The sequence below is a fragment of the Chiloscyllium plagiosum genome, unplaced genomic scaffold (assembly GCF_037043375.1).
Source record: "Chiloscyllium plagiosum isolate Xiang-an unplaced genomic scaffold, Cpla_swu_hap1 HiC_scaffold_5, whole genome shotgun sequence".
NCBI classification, from domain to species: domain Eukaryota; kingdom Metazoa; phylum Chordata; class Chondrichthyes; order Orectolobiformes; family Hemiscylliidae; genus Chiloscyllium; species Chiloscyllium plagiosum.
In genome coordinates, this window is record NW_028270143.1 from 138588773 (window position 1) to 138613245 (window position 24473).

Below are 24473 nucleotides of genomic sequence, written 5' to 3' on the forward strand. Positions count from 1 at the left end.
AGTCCACCACTGCTACTGGCAGGGCATTCCATGAACTCACGACTCGCTGAGTAAAGAACCTACCCCTAACATCTGTCCTATACCTACCCCCCCTTAATTTAAAGCTATGCCCCCTTGGAAAAAGATTCTCACTGTCGACCCTATCTAAACCCCTAATCATCTTGTACACCTCTATCAAGTCACCCCTAAACCTTCTTTTCTCCAATGAAAACAACCCCAAGTGCCTCAGCCTTTCCTCATATGATCTTTCTACCATACCAGGCAACATCCTGGTAAACCTCCTCTGCACCCGTTCCAGTGCCTCCACATCCTTCCTATAGTATGGCGACCAAAACTGCACACAATACTCCAGATGCGGACGCACCAGAGTCTTATACAACTGCAACATGACCTCAGTACTCCGGAACTCAATTCCTCTACCAATAAAAGCCAGTACGCCATATGCCTTCTTCACCGCACTATTTACCTGGGTGGCAACTTTCAAAGATCTGTGTACATGGACACCAAGATCCCTCTGCTCATCCACACTACCAAGTATCCGTCCATTAGCCCAGTACCCCATCTTTTTATTACTCTTACCAAAGTGAATCACCTCACACTTAGCTACATTGAACGCCATTTGCCACCTTTCTGCCCAGTTCTGCAGCTTATCTATATCCCGCTGTAACCTGCCACATCCTTCCTCACTGTCTACAACTCCTCCGACTTTCGTATCATCCGCAAACTTGCTCACCCAACCTTCTAACCCCTCCTCCAGGTCATTTATAAAAATGACAAACAGCAATGGTCCCAAAACAGATCCTTGCGGAACACCGCTAGTGACGGCACTCCAAGATGAACCTTTGCCATCAACTACTACCCTCTGTCTTCTTCCAGCCAGCCAACTCCTAATCCAAACCTCCAACTCACCCTCAATGCCATACCTCCGTGTTTTTTGCAGTAGTCCACCATGAGGAACCTTATCAAACGCCTTACTAAAATCCATATACACCACATCTACCGCTTTCCCCTCGTTCACCTCCTTAGTCACCTTCTCAAAGAATTCAATAAGGTTTGTGAGGCACGACCTGCCCTTCACAAAACCATGCTGACTATCCTTGATCACATTATTCCTATCCAGATGTTCATAAATCCTATCCCGAAGAATTCTCTCTAAGATTTTGCCCACAACAGAAGTGAGACTCACCAGCCAATAGTTACTAGGGTTATCCCTACTCCCCTTCTTGAACAAGGGAACCACATTTGCTAGCCTCCAATCTTCTGGCACTACTCCTGTAGACAACGAGGACATAAAAATCAAGGCCAATGGCTCTGCAATCTCCTCCCTTGCTTCCCGGAGAATCCTAGGATAAATGCCATCAGGCCCAGGGGACTTATCTATTTTCACCCTTTCCAGAATTTCCAACACCTCTTCTCTACATACCTCAAAGCCATCCATTCTACTTAATTGTGACTCAGTACTCACATTGACAACAATGTCCTGTTCCTGATTGAATACTGACGAAAAGTATTCATTCAATGTCTCCCCAATCTCTTCAGCCTCCACACGCAACTTCCCACTACTATCCTTGACTGGACCTATTCCTACCCTAGTCATTCTTTTATTCCTGACATACCTATAGAAAGCCTTAGGGTTTTCCCTAATCCTACCAACTAAGGCCCTTTCATGTCCCCTCCTTGCTGCTCTTAGCTCTCTCTTCAGGTCCTTCCTGGCTACCGTATAACTCTCAATCGCCCCAATTGAACCTTCACGCCTCATCTTTACATAGGCCGCCCTCTTCCATTTAACAAGGGATTCCAATTCCTTATTAAACCACGGCTCCCTCACACGACCCTTTCCTCCCTGCCTGACGGGTACATACTTATCAAGGACACTCAATAGTTGCTCCTTGAACAAGCTCCACATATCAGTTACGCCCTTGTCTTGAAGCTTACTTTTCCAAGCCACACATCCTAAGTCATGCCTCACCGCATCATAATTTCCCTGCCCCCAGCTATAACTCTTGCCCTGTAGTGCACACTTATCCCTCTCCATCGCGAGAGTAAAAGTCACCGAATTGTGGTCACTGTCCCCAAAGTGCTCACCTACCTCTAATTCTAACACCTGGCCTGGTTCGTTACCCAGAACCAAATCCAGTATGGCCTCACCTCTTGTTGGCCTATCTACATATTGTGTCAGGAAACCCTCCTGCACACATTGGACAAACACTGACCCATCTAACGAACTTGAGCTATAGCTTTCCCAATCAATATCAGGAAAGTTAAAGTCCCCCATAACAACCACCCTATTACTTTCACTCTTCTCTTGAATCATCCTCGCAATCCTTTCTTCTACGTTTCTAGGACTATTAGGAGGCCTGTAAAAAATTACTAACAGGGTGAGCTCACCTTTCCTATTCCTAACCTCAGCCCAAACTACCTCAGACGGCGAGTCTTCATCCATCGTCCTTTCCACAGCTGTAATACTATCTTTGACAAGCAATGCCACACCTCCCCCTCTTTTACCCCCACCTCTGACCCTACTAAAACATTTAAACCCTGGAACCTGCAACAGCCAATCCTGTCCCTGTTCTACCCATGTCTCCGTAATAGCCACAACATCGAAGTCCCAGGTACCAACCCACGCTGCAAGTTCCTAATGTACCAACCCACGTTCCTAATGTGCCTGCTTCCAGCGCTTCGACTGGCAACGCGTTCCAGGCACCCACCATCCTCTGTGTGAAAACCTTTCCCCGCACTTTTCCCTTCTCACTTTCCCCCTCTCACCGTGAACCTGTACCCACTGACTCGCCACCCCACCCTTTCGATGCCTCTCAGTATGCTGTCGACCACTATCAGGTCGCCCCTCAGCTTCCGTCTTTGCAGTGACGACAATCCAAGTTTATTCAATCTCTCCTCACAGCAGAAGCGCTCCAGGGCAGGCAACGTGCTGGTAAACCTTCTCTGCACCCTCTCCAAAGCATCCACGTCCTTCTGGTAGTGTGCCGAACAGCATTGCGCGCGATATCCCAATTGTAGCCTAACTGGAGTTTTGTACAGCTCTTTGTACAGATCATTTATTTACACGTCACAAACAACAAAGGTCCTAGCACTGAGCCCTGCGGGACGCCACTAGTTACTGATCTCCTTTCCGAAAAATGCGCCCCGAGTCGGTTTTGTATCCAGCTAGCCGACTCACCTCAGATCCCACGAGACTCTACCTTTTGTAGCAGCCTGCCGTAAGATGTGAAGCGATCCAGAAGAGATTACTGACGCAAAGGTGACTACACTTAAATGAAAGTGCTGGGAATGGCAACCGTGATGGAACTCGCAGCCAAGGAAGGTCAACACCTCACAAAATGGTGACTGAGAGTTCACAAAATGGTGGCCCAGGGACAAGCACCAACGCAGACACAAAACTGCCACTGCTGTGGAAACACATGTCAGGCAGCAGCAAATTGCTGCTGGAAAGAAGCTGTGTGCAGAAACTGCAGCATTAAAAAAGAATATATTAAGTGGGTGCGCTCGGGGGAGAAAGTACCAATAACCTGCAGCGAAAGTACAGGAAGAAATCCTAAATGGTACAAAAAGGGCAAGAAGACAAAAGCCCAGGCGCACAAACCAATGAGGTGTTGTTGTTACAGATACTGGCGATAGCTGCCGACGCCCCGGTCGCTCCCTTACTGAACGGCAAACCGGTAAGAATGGAGGTGGACACCGGTTTCATTGATACGGCTGAGTCACGTTGCGCTGCAACCTTCAGAAACTGAGCGAGGAACACACACAGGTGCTTTCACGGTGGGAACGTTCAGTTATACGGTCAGTCTGAAGACACAGCTTGCGCGTCAACAAAGGAAATCTTAGAGCTTTATGGGCAAGAATGTGGTTGGACAGAATCAAACTCAACTGGGCCGAAGGCAATCACTTGTCAAGATTCTGAGAGTGACTGATCAAGAATTCTAAAGAAGCACGCTATTGTTTTCAATGGGATAGAGAAGCAGGACGCCGGGAGCCTTTGATAAGGTTCCACGTGGTAGGCTGTTGGAGAAAATGCAGAGGCATGGAACTGAGGGTGATTTAGCAGCTTGGCTTAGAAACTGGCTTTCTGAAAGAAGGCAGCGGGTGGTGGTTGATGGAAAATATTCAGCCTGGAGTCCGGTTACTAGTGGTGTGCCACAAGGGTCTGTTTTGGGACCACTGCTGTTTGTCATTTTTATAAATGACTTAGATGCAGGCATAACATAGGTGGATGGATTAGTAAATTTGCAGACGACGCTAAAGTCGGTGGAGTGGTGGTCAGTGTGGAAGAATGTTACAGGTTGCAGGGGGACTTGGATAAACTGCAGAATTGGGCTGAGAGGTGGCAAATGGAGTTCAATGCAGCTAAATGTGAGGTGATGCACTTTGGGAAGAATAACAGGAAGGCAGAGTACTGGGTCGATGGAAAGATTCTTGGTAGTGTGGATGTGCAGAGGGATCTTGGAGTCCCATGTACATAGATCCCTGAAAGTTGCCACCCAAGTGGATAGTGCTGTTAAGAAGGCTGTTAGGTTTCATTCGTAGAGGGATTGAGTGCCGGAGCCGCAATATCATGCTGCAACAGTTCACCTGCTGGTGTGTGCTAGGCGGTTTCCTTTCCCTTTGCTCAACGACCTATTTGCTGAACTAGCCGGAGGTCAGCTTTTCAGTAAAACTGAGCCCGGTAAACCCTACCTCCAGATGAGTGTAGATCCTGAGTTTAAATGAATGAGACACAATCTTATTGAAACATATTGGATTCTTACGTGGCTCGACAGGGTAAATGCTGAGAGGACATTTTCCCTCATGGGAGTGTCTAGAACTGAACAGAATAAAGAGGCACCAATTTAAGAGTGAGATCAGGAGAAACGTCTTCTCTCAGAGGGTTGTGAGTCTTTGGAATTTGTTGTCACAGACAGCTGGCACACGCTGCTTGTGTGAGACTGACTTTGCTGCCTCAGCCAGAACTGGCAGCATTCTAAGTGCAAAAGAAGGCAAGGGGGTGTTGTGCCAGTCCCTGCGTACACAGCCCAGGTGCCGGATAATCTGCAGTGCTCCTACCTGCCTTATTATCTTTCCAGGCCAGTTCCGGTCAGCAAACATTGGTTTGTTTGTTCTACGTTTTCTCACGTGCTGTTGTCGAGTTAGTGCTGTCTCTTTGCTTTTCCCAGTGAGAATTGACTCTCTGAGTAACCTGCCTCTGACTCAGTCATTCGTGATAGCACACACGATTCTGTCGCGGCTCCGTGAATCGGAAAATGGCTGAAACTCACAGTCCTTTGCCTCGTTTTTCCGGTCAGTCACATACGTACCTATCGATTCCGCCTGCCCTTGCAGTCTGATGAAAAGCATGTGCCTTAAATACGTCCCGATGATTTTTGTCCTAGCTCACAGTGTTCTCGAAATCTCTCTTTCAAGTCATCAAAATCAAAACGACTGAACCCCGAGATAGCTTCATCCCCAGCAGCATGCAGCAACGTAGCACAGTTGACCTTCTCTTGTTTTTCTGAAATGTCGCTCGCGAGTATGAAAAGCTGGTGGGCAGCTACGGTTGCTGCGACTCCCAAATTCTGACACCATGTGGTGTGATCGGGGCCCGGCGTTGGCGGGAAGGTGCAGCACGCAGCAGGGGTCCGAGGGGATGACATTGAGAGCAAGTGTCAAGGTGCGCAAGAGACAGAGATGGCGAGAGAAGGATAGGGAGCGGGAGCTGAGCAGCCACCTTAGAACAGACGAGTTTGAATCGACTCACGCCCGGTTGGATGTGAGGTGTGAGAAATGAAGCACTTGGTACTCAAACCCATCCAGCAGACACAAAGCACCGAAAGCCTGAGTTATAAACATGAAGCTGTTTTTAGATTTATAGATGAGGGGTGCACCGTTCCCGGAGGTACTGCAATACCAGGTCGATGCGTGGAGTGGACGGAGCAAGCCCCTATTCCATCTCCCTGCTCCAAAAATCAATTTAATATATGGTCCCCAGATAAGGGACGTATCAGATATTAAACTGATAAGAACAGATACTACACTTGATCTTAGCCAAAAGGCCGAGAAGCGATAACTACAATACCGCGGACTGCCTCAAGTCCCATTTGTCCTCCATGTTTTCAATCAGCTTGATTCTGTTCAAAGACTTGTAGATCACTGCTGACAGTTTCCCTGTCGCCGTAGTCCTCCCAGGATTTCTAACGAGAGCAGCAGGTCCGTTTACAGCAGTTGCTTTTTTTCCCCTGTCAGTGAACCACTGTCTCATGGTCATGTAGAGATCGTCAGTATCTCACCAATCAAGTGGGTCAGGGCTAAGCTTACGTGACTTCTCACGTGACCAGCACAGCGTTTTTGAGGAGGCGGTAACCAACTGCAGAACTGCACGCATTGAATGATACATTCAGCCTGTCATGTCTGCATCAGCTCTCTGCACGAGCAACTTCCCCAGTCCCACTCGCCCTGCAGCAAATATTCTCTCTTCAGATAAGTATCCGACCCTCCGACCAAAGTCACCATTGAATCTGCCTCCAGCACCCTCTCTCTCAGGCAGTGCACTGCATATTCTCACCACTCGCTGAAGATGCTTGGGCCTAGGACGCTACCTCGATGAAACGTGACACGTAGAGAAGAAAGCAATAGATTCAGCCGAGCCCTCCATGTCTTTGATGTGTGTGGATGTGCCTGCAGTTAGAACATTGCACAGTACAGGCCCTTCGGCCCACGATGTCGTGCCGAGCAGTTTTCTTAATCTAAGATCAACCTAACCTACACACCCCTCAATTTACTGCCGTCCAGCGTGTGCTCGCCGAGCAGTAGCTTAAATGTCCCTGACAGTTTGTGGGAGATTAGAAATGCAGTTAGAGATGTTGTTTTTGCAGATGGGTGACGGGGTGTTGTGGGGGGAGGGGAAGGGGAACATTACACAAACGGTCGCGGGATTCTTGCAGCATACCTAAGGCTAAGATTTTAACGAATATAGAGGTTTTTGTTTAAGAAATAGTTGTAAACTAAGAAATAACTTTAAAGTGTTGTAGCTGACCACAAAAGTAGCAGTAGGGGCATTTCACAATAAGCTTATAGTATGATAAGGGGAACTGGATAAAATAGCAGACAGGCTGTAACAGACAAGGACAAGGACAGCAGGGTAGTCAGATAAGGAAAATTAGAGAAAAACGAGTGAGGTAATCGGCTTATGATAGGATGGGAAAAGGGAGGCGTGATTCCGCAACTTGCAAACTGAATAAGAATGCTTACATGTTTTGTTTTCGCGCGCTTTTGCTAGCCTGATTGCTTGAGCAAAACGCCTGTTCTTGCAAGGCCGTAAAGAATTAAATGTTCTTGTTTCCAAGGCTTTGTCTCAGGCTGAATTGTGAGTGAGTTTTGTTTCTCACAGTTGCCGAAGGGCCTGTTGTTGCGCTGCTCTGTTCGACGTTCTAAAAATCTCAGCTGTTACCAATGTGAAAAATCCCTGCCTCCCCACAAGGCAAATGATTGGAGCAGGTTCGAATTCTGACCGAAAAATCTCACTGTCAGGAAATCTCGGCTCGCTCACCTTTACGAACAGTACCTCTTACAGACTAATCCATCTTGTCTTGGAAAGTGTGAACTCCCATCCCCCAACCCACCTCGTGCAAATGAATAGCACGACGGGGCGGGGATGTGAAGATCAATTTACAGCAAATCAGCCTTTATTGGTTCGGCTCCAAACATTCCAATTCGGTCTGCTTCCTTAGAATTGCAAATCAAGATTCAAGAGTGCTAATTGCAGCGCTAACAGCAAGCTAATGGTTTGATAGTGGCTGTGCAATCAAAAAGCAAGGTCTAAAATGCAAAATAAAGCAAAACACCCAGTAAGCAAAACCTCAGCATCTGTGGGGAAAAAGCAGAATTAACGCTTTTTCGAGTCCAGTGACCCTTCTCCCGAAGGGTGCAGCGAGTTCTGTTTTCGTCTAGACATTACAACCTGCAGCACCACGCGTGGAGTCAGTGATCAACTGCACCTTCACTCTATTGGTAGCCACTGAGCACGTACATCGATGCTTGCATCAGGACGAGACGAAACCTGAACCAAACGGACGGAGGCTCCGAAGCTCTCTGCCACCCTCTCACCTTCAATGCGCACTTGGATCCATCCGGCTGCTCCGCATCAGGAAGCATCAATGGGGCGGCCTCAATCAACAGATGGGAATCAGAAAGCTTCCCCACACAGTCACACAGTACAGAAGAGGCCCTTTGGCCCTCCGAGTCCGCACTGACAAAGCTACTCTAAGTCTGCTCTAGTCCCACTTTCCAGCACTTGGTCCGTAGCCAGGAAAGGTTATGACATTTCCAGTGCTCATCCAAGTAGTTTTTCAAGGTTTTGAGGTTCCCCGCCTCGCTACCCTCCCAAGCAGTGCATTCCAGACCGCCGCCACCCTCTGGGAAACAACTGCTTTCTGTCATGACCGCAAGACCACGGAAGGTCTGACGGCCCATAAGACGTAGGAGCAGAATCGGGCCATTCGGCCCACGCTCCGCCATTCGGTCGTGGCTCACAGGTTTCTCAACCCCGATTCTCCTGCCCTCTCCCCACAACCCTTGATCCCCTTATAATCAAGAACCTCTCTATCTCTGTCTTAAATGCAACCTCATCTCAGCCTGAAGGGACGACCCTTCACCCTGAGGCTGTACTTCCAGGTCCTCGTCTCGCCTACTAGTGGGATCATCGGGTTCAATTCCCGCCTCAGGCGACTGACTGTGTGGAGTTTGCACGTTCTCCCCGTGCCTGCGTGGGTTTCCTCCGGGTGCTCCGGTTTCCTCCCACAGTCCAAAGATGTGCAGGTCAGGTGAATTGGCCATGCTAAATTGCCCGTAGTGTTAGGTAAGGGGCAAATGTAGGGGTATGGGTGGGTTGCGCTTCGGCGGGTCGGTGTGGACTTGTTGGGTCGAAGGGCCTGTTTCCACACTGTAATGTAATGTAATCTAATCTAATCTTCTTCACATCCACTCTGACCAGGCCTCCCAGTAGCCTGTAAGGTTCAGTCAGATCCCGCCTTACCTTTCGAAACACCATCGGGTATAGACCCAGAGACCTCGTGTGACAAACCCTTCAGCCCCAGGGGGAACACGCTTGTAAACCTTCTCTAGACTCCCTCCAACACCAGCGCATCCCTTCCTTTGGTACAGGGCACAAAACTGCTCCCGATATTCCACCTGTGGTCAGACCAGAGTCTGATGCAGCCTCAGCAGCACGTCTCTGCTCCTTTTTTCTCGCCCGCTTGAAATGAATGCCGACACTGCATTTGCCTTCCGAACCATCGGATGAACCTGCATGTTAATCATGAAACAACCTGGAACTAAGACTCCCAAGACCCTCAGCGCTTCAGATTTGCAAAGCCTTTCCCTCGTTCAGAAAATCGTCTACCCGATTGTTCTTGCTACCAAAGTGCAAAACCGCACACTTGGTCACTTCTTTCCCCACTCGCCCTTCATCTCCACGCCCTTCTGCAGCCTGCCCGTTTCCTCAAAACTACCTGACCCTCTCGCTATCTTTGTGCCATCTGCAAACTCAGCAAAAATGCCCGCCGTGGCCCTCATTATCGTCGACACCCCAATAAGGTCCCTGTCACAGCCCCGTCTACAAGGTATTTGCAGAAATTCACCAAAGTTATACACGTGGCCGGAGACTTTGGCACGTCGGGTCGATAACACAGGGCCCAGCGAGCCTGTGCCGATTCCTACTCCTTGTTTGGACGTGCTACTTGTTGCCCAGACGTGGTTTCAGTCCCGCCGTTCCGCCTCCCGTTCACGTGTCTAACAAGGTGAGCCTTAAACATAGAACATAGAAGAATACAGCGCAGTACAGGCCCTTCGGCCCTCGATGTTGCGCCGATCCAAGCCCACCTAACCTACACTAGCCCACTATCCTCCATATGCCTATCCAATGCCTGCTTAAATGCCCATAATGAGGGAGAGTCCACCACTGCTACTGGCAGGGCATTCCATGAACTCACGACTCGCTGAGTAAAGAACCTACCCCTAACATCTGTCCTATACCTACCCCCCCTTAATTTAAAGCTATGCCCCCTTGGAAAAAGATTCTCACTGTCGACCCTATCTAAACCCCTAATCATCTTGTACACCTCTATCAAGTCACCCCTAAACCTTCTTTTCTCCAATGAAAACAACCCCAAGTGCCTCAGCCTTTCCTCATATGATCTTTCTACCATACCAGGCAACATCCTGGTAAACCTCCTCTGCACCCGTTCCAGTGCCTCCACATCCTTCCTATAGTATGGCGACCAAAACTGCACACAATACTCCAGATGCGGACGCACCAGAGTCTTATACAACTGCAACATGACCTCAGTACTCCGGAACTCAATTCCTCTACCAATAAAAGCCAGTACGCCATATGCCTTCTTCACCGCACTATTTACCTGGGTGGCAACTTTCAAAGATCTGTGTACATGGACACCAAGATCCCTCTGCTCATCCACACTACCAAGTATCCGTCCATTAGCCCAGTACCCCATCTTTTTATTACTCTTACCAAAGTGAATCACCTCACACTTAGCTACATTGAACGCCATTTGCCACCTTTCTGCCCAGTTCTGCAGCTTATCTATATCCCGCTGTAACCTGCCACATCCTTCCTCACTGTCTACAACTCCTCCGACTTTCGTATCATCCGCAAACTTGCTCACCCAACCTTCTAACCCCTCCTCCAGGTCATTTATAAAAATGACAAACAGCAATGGTCCCAAAACAGATCCTTGCGGAACACCGCTAGTGACGGCACTCCAAGATGAACCTTTGCCATCAACTACTACCCTCTGTCTTCTTCCAGCCAGCCAACTCCTAATCCAAACCTCCAACTCACCCTCAATGCCATACCTCCGTGTTTTTTGCAGTAGTCCACCATGAGGAACCTTATCAAACGCCTTACTAAAATCCATATACACCACATCTACCGCTTTCCCCTCGTTCACCTCCTTAGTCACCTTCTCAAAGAATTCAATAAGGTTTGTGAGGCACGACCTGCCCTTCACAAAACCATGCTGACTATCCTTGATCACATTATTCCTATCCAGATGTTCATAAATCCTATCCCGAAGAATTCTCTCTAAGATTTTGCCCACAACAGAAGTGAGACTCACCAGCCAATAGTTACTAGGGTTATCCCTACTCCCCTTCTTGAACAAGGGAACCACATTTGCTAGCCTCCAATCTTCTGGCACTACTCCTGTAGACAACGAGGACATAAAAATCAAGGCCAATGGCTCTGCAATCTCCTCCCTTGCTTCCCGGAGAATCCTAGGATAAATGCCATCAGGCCCAGGGGACTTATCTATTTTCACCCTTTCCAGAATTTCCAACACCTCTTCTCTACATACCTCAAAGCCATCCATTCTACTTAATTGTGACTCAGTACTCACATTGACAACAATGTCCTGTTCCTGATTGAATACTGACGAAAAGTATTCATTCAATGTCTCCCCAATCTCTTCAGCCTCCACACGCAACTTCCCACTACTATCTTTGACTGGACCTATTCCTACCCTAGTCATTCTTTTATTCCTGACATACCTATAGAAAGCCTTAGGGTTTTCCCTAATCCTACCAACTAAGGCCCTTTCATGTCCCCTCCTTGCTGCTCTTAGCTCTCTCTTCAGGTCCTTCCTGGCTACCGTATAACTCTCAATCGCCCCAATTGAACCTTCACGCCTCATCTTTACATAGGCCGCCCTCTTCCATTTAACAAGGGATTCCAATTCCTTATTAAACCACGGCTCCCTCACACGACCCTTTCCTCCCTGCCTGACGGGTACATACTTATCAAGGACACTCAATAGTTGCTCCTTGAACAAGCTCCACATATCAGTTACGCCCTTGTCTTGAAGCTTACTTTTCCAAGCCACACATCCTAAGTCATGCCTCACCGCATCATAATTTCCCTGCCCCCAGCTATAACTCTTGCCCTGTAGTGCACACTTATCCCTCTCCATCGCGAGAGTAAAAGTCACCGAATTGTGGTCACTGTCCCCAAAGTGCTCACCTACCTCTAATTCTAACACCTGGCCTGGTTCGTTACCCAGAACCAAATCCAGTATGGCCTCACCTCTTGTTGGCCTATCTACATATTGTGTCAGGAAACCCTCCTGCACACATTGGACAAACACTGACCCATCTAACGAACTTGAGCTATAGCTTTCCCAATCAATATCAGGAAAGTTAAAGTCCCCCATAACAACCACCCTATTACTTTCACTCTTCTCTTGAATCATCCTCGCAATCCTTTCTTCTACGTTTCTAGGACTATTAGGAGGCCTGTAAAAAATTACTAACAGGGTGAGCTCACCTTTCCTATTCCTAACCTCAGCCCAAACTACCTCAGACGGCGAGTCTTCATCCATCGTCCTTTCCACAGCTGTAATACTATCTTTGACAAGCAATGCCACACCTCCCCCTCTTTTACCCCCACCTCTGACCCTACTAAAACATTTAAACCCTGGAACCTGCAACAGCCAATCCTGTCCCTGTTCTACCCATGTCTCCGTAATAGCCACAACATCGAAGTCCCAGGTACCAACCCACGCTGCAAGTTCCTAATGTACCAACCCACGTTCCTAATGTGCCTGCTTCCAGCGCTTCGACTGGCAACGCGTTCCAGGCACCCACCATCCTCTGTGTGAAAACCTTTCCCCGCACTTTTCCCTTCTCACTTTCCCCCTCTCACCGTGAACCTGTACCCACTGACTCGCCACCCCACCCTTTCGATGCCTCTCAGTATGCTGTCGACCACTATCAGGTCGCCCCTCAGCTTCCGTCTTTGCAGTGACGACAATCCAAGTTTATTCAATCTCTCCTCACAGCAGAAGCGCTCCAGGGCAGGCAACGTGCTGGTAAACCTTCTCTGCACCCTCTCCAAAGCATCCACGTCCTTCTGGTAGTGTGCCGAACAGCATTGCGCGCGATATCCCAATTGTAGCCTAACTGGAGTTTTGTACAGCTCTTTGTACAGATCATTTATTTACACGTCACAAACAACAAAGGTCCTAGCACTGAGCCCTGCGGGACGCCACTAGTTACTGATCTCCTTTCCGAAAAATGCGCCCCGAGTCGGTTTTGTATCCAGCTAGCCGACTCACCTCAGATCCCACGAGACTCTACCTTTTGTAGCAGCCTGCCGTAAGATGTGAAGCGATCCAGAAGAGATTACTGACGCAAAGGTGACTACACTTAAATGAAAGTGCTGGGAATGGCAACCGTGATGGAACTCGCAGCCAAGGAAGGTCAACACCTCACAAAATGGTGGCTGAGAGTTCACAAAATGGTGGCCCAGGGACAAGCACCAACGCAGACACAAAACTGCCACTGCTGTGGAAACACATGTCAGGCAGCAGCAAATTGCTGCTGGAAAGAAGCTGTGTGCAGAAACTGCAGCATTAAAAAAGAATATATTAAGTGGGTGCGCTCGGGGGAGAAAGTACCAATAACCTGCAGCGAAAGTACAGGAAGAAATCCTAAATGGTACAAAAAGGGCAAGAAGACAAAAGCCCAGGCGCACAAACCAATGAGGTGTTGTTGTTACAGATACTGGCGATAGCTGCCGACGCCCCGGTCGCTCCCTTACTGAACGGCAAACCGGTAAGAATGGAGGTGGACACCGGTTTCATTGATACGGCTGAGTCACGTTGCGCTGCAACCTTCAGAAACTGAGCGAGGAACACACACAGGTGCTTTCACGGTGGGAACGTTCAGTTATACGGTCAGTCTGAAGACACAGCCTGCGCGTCAACAAAGGAAATCTTAGAGCTTTATGGGCAAGAATGTGGTTGGACAGAATCAAACTCAACTGGGCCGAAGGCAATCACTTGTCAAGATTCTGAGAGTGACTGATCAAGAATTCTAAAGAAGCACGCTATTGTTTTCAATGGGATAGAGAAGCAGGACGCCGGGAGCCTTTGATAAGGTTCCACGTGGTAGGCTGTTGGAGAAAATGCAGAGGCATGGAACTGAGGGTGATTTAGCAGCTTGGCTTAGAAACTGGCTTTCTGAAAGAAGGCAGCGGGTGGTGGTTGATGGAAAATATTCAGCCTGGAGTCCGGTTACTAGTGGTGTGCCACAAGGGTCTGTTTTGGGACCACTGCTGTTTGTCATTTTTATAAATGACTTAGATGCAGGCATAACATAGGTGGATGGATTAGTAAATTTGCAGACGACGCTAAAGTCGGTGGAGTGGTGGTCAGTGTGGAAGAATGTTACAGGTTGCAGGGGGACTTGGATAAACTGCAGAATTGGGCTGAGAGGTGGCAAATGGAGTTCAATGCAGCTAAATGTGAGGTGATGCACTTTGGGAAGAATAACAGGAAGGCAGAGTACTGGGTCGATGGAAAGATTCTTGGTAGTGTGGATGTGCAGAGGGATCTTGGAGTCCCATGTACATAGATCCCTGAAAGTTGCCACCCAAGTGGATAGTGCTGTTAAGAAGGCTGTTAGGTTTCATTCGTAGAGGGATTGAGTGCCGGAGCCGCAATATCATGCTGCAACAGTTCACCTGCTGGTGTGTGCTAGGCGGTTTCCTTTCCCTTTGCTCAACGACCTATTTGCTGAACTAGCCGGAGGTCAGCTTTTCAGTAAAACTGAGCCCGGTAAACCCTACCTCCAGATGAGTGTAGATCCTGAGTTTAAATGAATGAGACACAATCTTATTGAAACATATTGGATTCTTACGTGGCTCGACAGGGTAAATGCTGAGAGGACATTTTCCCTCATGGGAGTGTCTAGAACTGAACAGAATAAAGAGGCACCAATTTAAGAGTGAGATCAGGAGAAACGTCTTCTCTCAGAGGGTTGTGAGTCTTTGGAATTTGTTGTCACAGACAGCTGGCACACGCTGCTTGTGTGAGACTGACTTTGCTGCCTCAGCCAGAACTGGCAGCATTCTAAGTGCAAAAGAAGGCAAGGGGGTGTTGTGCCAGTCCCTGCGTACACAGCCCAGGTGCCGGATAATCTGCAGTGCTCCTACCTGCCTTATTATCTTTCCAGGCCAGTTCCGGTCAGCAAACATTGGTTTGTTTGTTCTACGTTTTCTCACGTGCTGTTGTCGAGTTAGTGCTGTCTCTTTGCTTTTCCCAGTGAGAATTGACTCTCTGAGTAACCTGCCTCTGACTCAGTCATTCGTGATAGCACACACGATTCTGTCGCGGCTCCGTGAATCGGAAAATGGCTGAAACTCACAGTCCTTTGCCTCGTTTTTCCGGTCAGTCACATACGTACCTATCGATTCCGCCTGCCCTTGCAGTCTGATGAAAAGCATGTGCCTTAAATACGTCCCGATGATTTTTGTCCTAGCTCACAGTGTTCTCGAAATCTCTCTTTCAAGTCATCAAAATCAAAACGACTGAACCCCGAGATAGCTTCATCCCCAGCAGCATGCAGCAACGTAGCACAGTTGACCTTCTCTTGTTTTTCTGAAATGTCGCTCGCGAGTATGAAAAGCTGGTGGGCAGCTACGGTTGCTGCGACTCCCAAATTCTGACACCATGTGGTGTGATCGGGGCCCGGCGTTGGCGGGAAGGTGCAGCACGCAGCAGGGGTCCGAGGGGATGACATTGAGAGCAAGTGTCAAGGTGCGCAAGAGACAGAGATGGCGAGAGAAGGATAGGGAGCGGGAGCTGAGCAGCCACCTTAGAACAGACGAGTTTGAATCGACTCACGCCCGGTTGGATGTGAGGTGTGAGAAATGAAGCACTTGGTACTCAAACCCATCCAGCAGACACAAAGCACCGAAAGCCTGAGTTATAAACATGAAGCTGTTTTTAGATTTATAGATGAGGGGTGCACCGTTCCCGGAGGTACTGCAATACCAGGTCGATGCGTGGAGTGGACGGAGCAAGCCCCTATTCCATCTCCCTGCTCCAAAAATCAATTTAATATATGGTCCCCAGATAAGGGACGTATCAGATATTAAACTGATAAGAACAGATACTACACTTGATCTTAGCCAAAAGGCCGAGAAGCGATAACTACAATACCGCGGACTGCCTCAAGTCCCATTTGTCCTCCATGTTTTCAATCAGCTTGATTCTGTTCAAAGACTTGTAGATCACTGCTGACAGTTTCCCTGTCGCCGTAGTCCTCCCAGGATTTCTAACGAGAGCAGCAGGTCCGTTTACAGCAGTTGCTTTTTTTCCCCTGTCAGTGAACCACTGTCTCATGGTCATGTAGAGATCGTCAGTATCTCACCAATCAAGTGGGTCAGGGCTAAGCTTACGTGACTTCTCACGTGACCAGCACAGCGTTTTTGAGGAGGCGGTAACCAACTGCAGAACTGCACGCATTGAATGATACATTCAGCCTGTCATGTCTGCATCAGCTCTCTGCACGAGCAACTTCCCCAGTCCCACTCGCCCTGCAGCAAATATTCTCTCTTCAGATAAGTATCCGACCCTCCGACCAAAGTCACCATTGAATCTGCCTCCAGCACCCTCTCTCTCAGGCAGTGCACTGCATATTCTCACCACTCGCTGAAGATGCTTGGGCCTAGGACGCTACCTCGATGAAACGTGACACGTAGAGAAGAAAGCAATAGATTCAGCCGAGCCCTCCATGTCTTTGATGTGTGTGGATGTGCCTGCAGTTAGAACATTGCACAGTACAGGCCCTTCGGCCCACGATGTCGTGCCGAGCAGTTTTCTTAATCTAAGATCAACCTAACCTACACACCCCTCAATTTACTGCCGTCCAGCGTGTGCTCGCCGAGCAGTAGCTTAAATGTCCCTGACAGTTTGTGGGAGATTAGAAATGCAGTTAGAGATGTTGTTTTTGCAGATGGGTGACGGGGTGTTGTGGGGGGAGGGGAAGGGGAACATTACACAAACGGTCGCGGGATTCTTGCAGCATACCTAAGGCTAAGATTTTAACGAATATAGAGGTTTTTGTTTAAGAAATAGTTGTAAACTAAGAAATAACTTTAAAGTGTTGTAGCTGACCACAAAAGTAGCAGTAGGGGCATTTCACAATAAGCTTATAGTATGATAAGGGGAACTGGATAAAATAGCAGACAGGCTGTAACAGACAAGGACAAGGACAGCAGGGTAGTCAGATAAGGAAAATTAGAGAAAAACGAGTGAGGTAATCGGCTTATGATAGGATGGGAAAAGGGAGGCGTGATTCCGCAACTTGCAAACTGAATAAGAATGCTTACATGTTTTGTTTTCGCGCGCTTTTGCTAGCCTGATTGCTTGAGCAAAACGCCTGTTCTTGCAAGGCCGTAAAGAATTAAATGTTCTTGTTTCCAAGGCTTTGTCTCAGGCTGAATTGTGAGTGAGTTTTGTTTCTCACAGTTGCCGAAGGGCCTGTTGTTGCGCTGCTCTGTTCGACGTTCTAAAAATCTCAGCTGTTACCAATGTGAAAAATCCCTGCCTCCCCACAAGGCAAATGATTGGAGCAGGTTCGAATTCTGACCGAAAAATCTCACTGTCAGGAAATCTCGGCTCGCTCACCTTTACGAACAGTACCTCTTACAGACTAATCCATCTTGTCTTGGAAAGTGTGAACTCCCATCCCCCAACCCACCTCGTGCAAATGAATAGCACGACGGGGCGGGGATGTGAAGATCAATTTACAGCAAATCAGCCTTTATTGGTTCGGCTCCAAACATTCCAATTCGGTCTGCTTCCTTAGAATTGCAAATCAAGATTCAAGAGTGCTAATTGCAGCGCTAACAGCAAGCTAATGGTTTGATAGTGGCTGTGCAATCAAAAAGCAAGGTCTAAAATGCAAAATAAAGCAAAACACCCAGTAAGCAAAACCTCAGCATCTGTGGGGAAAAAGCAGAATTAACGCTTTTTCGAGTCCAGTGACCCTTCTCCCGAAGGGTGCAGCGAGTTCTGTTTTCGTCTAGACATTACAACCTGCAGCACCACGCGTGGAGTCAGTGATCAACTGCACCTTCACTCTATTGGTAGCCACTGAGCACGTACATCGATGCTTGCATCAGGACGAGACGAAACCTGAACCAAACGGACGGAGGCTCCGAAGCTCTCTGCCACCCTCTCACCTTCAATGCGCACTTGGATCCATCCGGCTGCTCCGCATCAGGAAGCATCAATGGGGCGGCCTCAATCAACAGATGGGAATCAGAAAGCTTCCCCACACAGTCACACAGTACAGAAGAGGCCCTTTGGCCCTCCGAGTCCGCACTGACAAAGCTACTCTAAGTCTGCTCTAGTCCCACTTTCCAGCACTTGGTCCGTAGCCAGGAAAGGTTATGACATTTCCAGTGCTCATCCAAGTAGTTTTTCAAGGTTTTGAGGTTCCCCGCCTCGCTACCCTCCCAAGCAGTGCATTCCAGACCGCCGCCACCCTCTGGGAAACAACTGCTTTCTGTCATGACCGCAAGACCACGGAAGGTCTGACGGCCCATAAGACGTAGGAGCAGAATCGGGCCATTCGGCCCACGCTCCGCCATTCGGTCGTGGCTCACAGGTTTCTCAACCCCGATTCTCCTGCCCTCTCCCCACAACCCTTGATCCCCTTATAATCAAGAACCTCTCTATCTCTGTCTTAAATGCAACCTCATCTCAGCCTGAAGGGACGACCCTTCACCCTGAGGCTGTACTTCCAGGTCCTCGTCTCGCCTACTAGTGGGATCATCGGGTTCAATTCCCGCCTCAGGCGACTGACTGTGTGGAGTTTGCACGTTCTCCCCGTGCCTGCGTGGGTTTCCTCCGGGTGCTCCGGTTTCCTCCCACAGTCCAAAGATGTGCAGGTCAGGTGAATTGGCCATGCTAAATTGCCCGTAGTGTTAGGTAAGGGGCAAATGTAGGGGTATGGGTGGGTTGCGCTTCGGCGGGTCGGTGTGGACTTGTTGGGTCGAAGGGCCTGTTTCCACACTGTAATGTAATGTAATCTAATCTAATCTTCTTCACATCCACTCTGACCAGGCCTCCCAGTAGCCTGTAAGGTTCAGTCAGATCCCGCCTTACCTTTCGAAACACCATCGGGTATAGACCCAGAGACCTCGTGTGACAAACCCTTCAGCCCCAGGGGGAACACGCTTGTAAACCTTCTCTAGACTCCCTCCAACACCAGCGCATCCCTTCCTTTGGTACAGGGCACAAAACTGCTCCCGATATTCCACCTGTGGTCAGACCAGAGTCTGATGCAGCCTCAGCAGCACGTCTCTGCTCCTTTTTTCTCGCCCGCTTGAAATGAATGCCGACACTGCATTTGCCTTCCGAACCATCGGATGAACCTGCATGTTAATCATGAAACAACCTGGAACTAAGACTCCCAAGACCCTCAGCGCTTCAGATTTGCAAAGCCTTTCCCTCGTTCAGAAAATCGTCTACCCGATTGTTCTTGCTACCAAAGTGCAAAACCGCACACTTGGTCACTTCTTTCCCCACTCGCCCTTCATCTCCACGCCCTTCTGCAGCCTGCCCGTTTCCTCAAAACTACCTGTCCCTCTCGCTATCTTTGTGCCATCTGCAAACTCAGCAAAAATGCCCGCCGTGGCCCTCATTATCGTCGACACCCCAATAAGGTCCCTGTCACAGCCCCGTCTACAAGGTATTTGCAGAAATTCACCAAAGTTATACACGTGGCCGGAGACTTTGGCACGTCGGGTCGATAACACAGGGCCCAGCGAGCCTGTGCCGATTCCTACTCCTTGTTTGGACGTGCTACTTGTTGCCCAGACGTGGTTTCAGTCCCGCCGTTCCGCCTCCCGTTCACGTGTCTAACAAGGTGAGCCTTAAACATAGAACATAGAAGAATACAGCGCAGTACAGGCCCTTCGGCCCTCGATGTTGCGCCGATCCAAGCCCACCTAACCTACACTAGCCCACTATCCTCCATATGCCTATCCAATGCCTGCTTAAATGCCCATAATGAGGGAGAGTCCACCACTGCTACTGGCAGGGCATTCCATGAACTCACGACTCGCTGAGTAAAGAACCTACCCCTAACATCTGTCCTATACCTACCCCCCCTTAATTTAAAGCTATGCCCCCTTGGAAAAAGATTCTCACTGTCGACCCTATCTAAACCCCTAATCATCTTGTACACCTCTATCAAGTCACCCCTAAACCTTCTTTTCTCCAATGAAAACAACCCCAAGTGCCTCAGCCTTTCCTCATATGATCTTTCTACCATACCAGGCAACATCCTGGTAAACCTCCTCTGCACCCGTTCCAGTGCCTCCACATCCTTCCTATAGTATGGCGACCAAAACTGCACACAATACTCCAGATGCGGACGCACCAGAGTCTTATACAACTGCAACATGACCTCAGTACTCCGGAACTCAATTCCTCTACCAATAAAAGCCAGTACGCCATATGCCTTCTTCACCGCACTATTTACCTGGGTGGCAACTTTCAAAGATCTGTGTACATGGACACCAAGATCCCTCTGCTCATCCACACTACCAAGTATCCGTCCATTAGCCCAGTACCCCATCTTTTTATTACTCTTACCAAAGTGAATCACCTCACACTTAGCTACATTGAACGCCATTTGCCACCTTTCTGCCCAGTTCTGCAGCTTATCTATATCCCGCTGTAACCTGCCACATCCTTCCTCACTGTCTACAACTCCTCCGACTTTCGTATCATCCGCAAACTTGCTCACCCAACCTTCTAACCCCTCCTCCAGGTCATTTATAAAAATGACAAACAGCAATGGTCCCAAAACAGATCCTTGCGGAACACCGCTAGTGACGGCACTCCAAGATGAACCTTTGCCATCAACTACTACCCTCTGTCTTCTTCCAGCCAGCCAACTCCTAATCCAAACCTCCAACTCACCCTCAATGCCATACCTCCGTGTTTTTTGCAGTAGTCCACCATGAGGAACCTTATCAAACGCCTTACTAAAATCCATATACACCACATCTACCGCTTTCCCCTCGTTCACCTCCTTAGTCACCTTCTCAAAGAATTCAATAAGGTTTGTGAGGCACGACCTGCCCTTCACAAAACCATGCTGACTATCCTTGATCACATTATTCCTATCCAGATGTTCATAAATCCTATCCCGAAGAATTCTCTCTAAGATTTTGCCCACAACAGAAGTGAGACTCACCAGCCAATAGTTACTAGGGTTATCCCTACTCCCCTTCTTGAACAAGGGAACCACATTTGCTAGCCTCCAATCTTCTGGCACTACTCCTGTAGACAACGAGGACATAAAAATCAAGGCCAATGGCTCTGCAATCTCCTCCCTTGCTTCCCGGAGAATCCTAGGATAAATGCCATCAGGCCCAGGGGACCTATCTATTTTCACCCTTTCCAGAATTTCCAACACCTCTTCTCTACATACCTCAAAGCCATCCATTCTACTTAATTGTGACTCAGTACTCACATTGACAACAATGTCCTGTTCCTGATTGAATACTGACGAAAAGTATTCATTCAATGTCTCCCCAATCTCTTCAGCCTCCACACGCAACTTCCCACTACTATCCTTGACTGGACCTATTCCTACCCTAGTCATTCTTTTATTCCTGACATACCTATAGAAAGCCTTAGGGTTTTCCCTAATCCTACCAACTAAGGCCCTTTCATGTCCCCTCCTTGCTGCTCTTAGCTCTCTCTTCAGGTCCTTCCTGGCTACCGTATAACTCTCAATCGCCCCAATTGAACCTTCACGCCTCATCTTTACATAGGCCGCCCTCTTCCATTTAACAAGGGATTCCAATTCCTTATTAAACCACGGCTCCCTCACACGACCCTTTCCTCCCTGCCTGACGGGTACATACTTATCAAGGACACTCAATAGTTGCTCCTTGAACAAGCTCCACATATCAGTTACGCCCTTGTCTTGAAGCTTACTTTTCCAAGCCACACATCCTAAGTCATGCCTCACCGCATCATAATTTCCCTGCCCCCAGCTATAACTCTTGCCCTGTAGTGCACACTTATCCCTCTCCATCGCGAGAGTAAAAGTCACCGAATTGTGGTCACTGTCCCCAAAGTGCTCACCTACCTCTAATTCTAACACCTGGCCTGGTTCGTTACCCAGAACCAAATCCAGTATGGCCTCACCTCTTGTTGGCCTATCTACATATTGTGTCAGGAAACCCTCCTGCACACATTGGACAAACACTGACCCATCTAACGAACTTGAGCTATAGCTTTCCCAATCAATATCAGGAAAGTTAAAGTCCCCCATAACAACCACCCTATTACTTTCACTCTTCTCTTGAATCATCCTCGCAATCCTTTCTTCTACGTTTCTAGGACTATTAGGAGGCCTGTAAAAAATTACTAACAGGGTGAGCTCACCTTTCCTATTCCTAACCTCAGCCCAAACTACCTCAGACGGCGAGTCTTCATCCATCGTCCTTTCCACAGCTGTAATACTATCTTTGACAAGCAATGCCACACCTCCCCCTCTTTTACCCCCACCTCTGACCCTACTAAAACATTTAAACCCTGGAACCTGCAACAGCCAATCCTGTCCCTGTTCTACCCATGTCTCCGTAATAGCCACAACATCGAAGTCCCAGGTACCAACCCACGCTGCAAGTTCCTAATGTACCAACCCACGTTCCTAATGTGCCTGCTTCCAGCGCTTCGACTGGCAACGCGTTCCAGGCACCCACCATCCTCTGTGTGAAAACCTTTCCCCGCACTTTTCCCTTCTCACTTTCCCCCTCTCACCGTGAACCTGTACCCACTGACTCGCCACCCCACCCTTTCGATGCCTCTCAGTATGCTGTCGACCACTATCAGGTCGCCCCTCAGCTTCCGTCTTTGCAGTGACGACAATCCAAGTTTATTCAATCTCTCCTCACAGCAGAAGCGCTCCAGGGCAGGCAACGTGCTGGTAAACCTTCTCTGCACCCTCTCCAAAGCATCCACGTCCTTCTGGTAGTGTGCCGAACAGCATTGCGCGCGATATCCCAATTGTAGCCTAACTGGAGTTTTGTACAGCTCTTTGTACAGATCATTTATTTACACGTCACAAACAACAAAGGTCCTAGCACTGAGCCCTGCGGGACGCCACTAGTTACTGATCTCCTTTCCGAAAAATGCGCCCCGAGTCGGTTTTGTATCCAGCTAGCCGACTCACCTCAGATCCCACGAGACTCTACCTTTTGTAGCAGCCTGCCGTAAGATGTGAAGCGATCCAGAAGAGATTACTGACGCAAAGGTGACTACACTTAAATGAAAGTGCTGGGAATGGCAACCGTGATGGAACTCGCAGCCAAGGAAGGTCAACACCTCACAAAATGGTGGCTGAGAGTTCACAAAATGGTGGCCCAGGGACAAGCACCAACGCAGACACAAAACTGCCACTGCTGTGGAAACACATGTCAGGCAGCAGCAAATTGCTGCTGGAAAGAAGCTGTGTGCAGAAACTGCAGCATTAAAAAAGAATATATTAAGTGGGTGCGCTCGGGGGAGAAAGTACCAATAACCTGCAGCGAAAGTACAGGAAGAAATCCTAAATGGTACAAAAAGGGCAAGAAGACAAAAGCCCAGGCGCACAAACCAATGAGGTGTTGTTGTTACAGATACTGGCGATAGCTGCCGACGCCCCGGTCGCTCCCTTACTGAACGGCAAACCGGTAAGAATGGAGGTGGACACCGGTTTCATTGATACGGCTGAGTCACGTTGCGCTGCAACCTTCAGAAACTGAGCGAGGAACACACACAGGTGCTTTCACGGTGGGAACGTTCAGTTATACGGTCAGTCTGAAGACACAGCCTGCGCGTCAACAAAGGAAATCTTAGAGCTTTATGGGCAAGAATGTGGTTGGACAGAATCAAACTCAACTGGGCCGAAGGCAATCACTTGTCAAGATTCTGAGAGTGACTGATCAAGAATTCTAAAGAAGCACGCTATTGTTTTCAATGGGATAGAGAAGCAGGACGCCGGGAGCCTTTGATAAGGTTCCACGTGGTAGGCTGTTGGAGAAAATGCAGAGGCATGGAACTGAGGGTGATTTAGCAGCTTGGCTTAGAAACTGGCTTTCTGAAAGAAGGCAGCGGGTGGTGGTTGATGGAAAATATTCAGCCTGGAGTCCGGTTACTAGTGGTGTGCCACAAGGGTCTGTTTTGGGACCACTGCTGTTTGTCATTTTTATAAATGACTTAGATGCAGGCATAACATAGGTGGATGGATTAGTAAATTTGCAGACGACGCTAAAGTCGGTGGAGTGGTGGTCAGTGTGGAAGAATGTTACAGGTTGCAGGGGGACTTGGATAAACTGCAGAATTGGGCTGAGAGGTGGCAAATGGAGTTCAATGCAGCTAAATGTGAGGTGATGCACTTTGGGAAGAATAACAGGAAGGCAGAGTACTGGGTCGATGGAAAGATTCTTGGTAGTGTGGATGTGCAGAGGGATCTTGGAGTCCCATGTACATAGATCCCTGAAAGTTGCCACCCAAGTGGATAGTGCTGTTAAGAAGGCTGTTAGGTTTCATTCGTAGAGGGATTGAGTGCCGGAGCCGCAATATCATGCTGCAACAGTTCACCTGCTGGTGTGT

General features: G+C 48.6%; 1 protein-coding gene and 2 non-coding genes across 3 annotated transcripts in view; all 3 read right to left on the bottom strand.

Annotated features, from left to right (window-relative positions):
* LOC148150048 (microtubule-actin cross-linking factor 1, isoforms 6/7-like) overlaps positions 1 to 24473 on the bottom strand; it is a 374112-nt gene that overhangs the window by 316948 nt on the left and 32691 nt on the right. The window lies entirely within an intron of this gene.
* LOC148150058 (U2 spliceosomal RNA) lies at positions 5866 to 6056 on the bottom strand. The gene has a single exon (XR_015757313.1). It is a non-coding gene; the product is annotated as a U2 spliceosomal RNA (small nuclear RNA).
* On the bottom strand, positions 15803 to 15993 carry LOC148150059 (U2 spliceosomal RNA). The gene has a single exon (XR_015757314.1). It is a non-coding gene; the product is annotated as a U2 spliceosomal RNA (small nuclear RNA).